This window comes from Conger conger, chromosome 16 (assembly GCF_963514075.1).
Source record: "Conger conger chromosome 16, fConCon1.1, whole genome shotgun sequence".
Classification (NCBI taxonomy): domain Eukaryota; kingdom Metazoa; phylum Chordata; class Actinopteri; order Anguilliformes; family Congridae; genus Conger; species Conger conger.
Window position 1 is genome coordinate 16171607 of NC_083775.1, and position 2500 is coordinate 16174106.

At 49.3% G+C, this 2500-nt stretch overlaps 1 protein-coding gene across 3 annotated transcripts in view; it reads left to right on the forward strand.

Moving 5' to 3' along the window:
• The window catches only part of LOC133114431 (ubiquitin carboxyl-terminal hydrolase 22), a 38920-nt gene that overhangs the window by 23727 nt on the left and 12693 nt on the right, over positions 1–2500 (forward strand). The gene's annotated exons all lie outside the window — the stretch shown is intronic.

Here is a 2500-nt window from a genome sequence, read left to right on the forward strand (position 1 = left end):
TTACTGAGAGAGAGAGAGAGAGAGAGAGTATAAACACTGATAATGTAACTATTATTACTGAGAGAGAGAGAGAGAGAGAGTATAAACACTGATAATGTAACTATTATTACTGAGAGAGAGAGAGAGAGTATAAACACTGATAATGTAACTATTATTACTGAGAGAGAGATAGAGAGAGAGAGTATAAACACTGATAATGTAACTATTATTACTGAGAGAGAGAGAGAGTATAAACACTGATAATGTAACTATTATTACTGAGAGAGAGAGAGAGAGTATAAACACTGATAATGTAACTATTATTACTGAGAGAGAGAGAGAGAGAGAGTATAAACACTGATAATGTAACTATTATTACTGAGAGAGAGAGAGAGAGAGAGAGAGAGAGTATAAACACTGATAATGTAACTATTATTACTGAGAGAGAGTGTAAACACTGATAATGTAACTATTATTACTGAGAGAGAGAGAGAGTATAAACACTGATAATGTAACCCTATTATTACCCACACACTCAGACGCTTGCATACACTCATGCACACACACGCTTCACCGAATGTCGGCCGGCTGTGTGAATTTAAGAGCGAGTTCATCGCCTGGGGAAGATGTCCTGAGTGTCATTTCAGCGGTTTCACACCAACTTTAATTACAGTCTCTGACCCAAGCTTGTTAGTGGGATTTTGGTGTGGAGAGTGATGGGTCGTTGATACATTAATGATAATGATGAATACAAACGGTTGGAGCGGCAGCAGTAATGGGTCTACGGCCGTTGAGATTGGCTGTCGAGGATTCCTCGTTGCACGGCGTTCGGTCTCTCTCTCGCTCTTATCGAATGATCCTTCCTCTTTTCTTTCCCCTCGAGCTGGAGACAGACACGCTGATTAGTTTACAGATTTACTCTTTATGGTGAAAAAGATGCAGATCGGCAGGGAAAACCGCAAACACAGCGCAGCTAAATGAAATCTCGTGTCCCAGATATTTAACTCCGTTTCTTTTTTCCTGTCTTTTCTTCCCTCGGTTTGTTTGGTTTAAGAGTGATGTATGCTTTTTATTTCGCAGTATAATATCTGTAGGGTCCCCCCGCCCACGCCGGTTTCCATGGTAACCGGAGCCAGGGGCGTCTCCGACTGTGTCTCCGTCTTGTGCGGGAGACTCGGCCGCGACAGAGAGAGACGGGCGGGTGGGGGGGGGGTCTGAAACAGTCGCACGGCGTAGACGCCTCCGTTACCGTGGCGACCCCTCCAAACACACGGCGCGCTCACGGGGCTTCTCTGCCGGAAGGCTCTGGAAGGAAGCCTGGGGTTCCCCTCCCGCACTGTCAGAGTCGGAGCGGAAAGGTCTGACCCCAGCCGCGCGCCGGTTCCAGGAGGGGGGGGGGGGGGGGGGGTTTGGGGAAGGGGGAAGGGGGTTTCCCCGGGGAGGTTTCAGAAAGGAGCGTGTAATCCGCGTCTCCGTAACGAACGGGCGAGGTGAAGAGACGGTGAGCGGAGGCTTTGATGTGAATGAGTTTTGTGGGCTCTCCCGGGCTGTGTCCCTGCCCTGCGGAGCTGCTGACACGGGCATCTCTGTGTGAGTCACTGTCACTTACACACACTCGGGCCTGTATGCTGACACACACACCCGTCACTCACACAGACGTACACACACACCCTTACACTGTCAAAAACACGCTGTCAAACACACTCATGCTGTCAAACGCACTCTGTCAAACACACGCACACGCACACACCCACACTCACACGCTGTCAAACGCACTCTGTCACACACACACACACCCACACACACACACACACACACACACCCACACTCACACGCTCTCAAACGCACTCTGTCAAACACACACACACACACCCACACACCCACACACACTCACACACCCACACACCCACACACACTCACACACACTCACACACACACACACACACACACACACGCTGTCAAACGCACTCTGTCAAACAAACACACACACACACACACACACACACACACACACACACACCCCCACACGCTGTCAAACGCACTCTGTCAAACACACACACACACACACCCACACCCACACGCTGTCAAACGCACTCTGTCAAACACACACACACAGATACACACACACACGCACATATGCCCATCCTTACACTGCCCTACCTCCTGACCAGGGAAGTGCCTTTGTGTCAGGATATGCAGGGTGTATGCCTATAAATAGGTTGTCACGGCAACAGAATTCAGGTATGGTTGCCGTGGAGTTTGAGAACATGAGGGATGCTAAGAGAGTACAGGGGACACACCGGCCTGTGTGTGCGTGTGCGTGTGCATACATGCGTGCCCCTTCAGACTGGTGCACGAAAGGCGTCCACAATATAGACGAAAACCGCAAAACAGCCCAGTGTACCAAAGCAATAATCCAATGTGATGGAGCGCCATGTGAAATCATATTCCACGTGACCCGCTCTATCAACATCAAATCGTTTTGACCCTCTTCATCTCCTTTCTCTCCATCCCTCCCCCT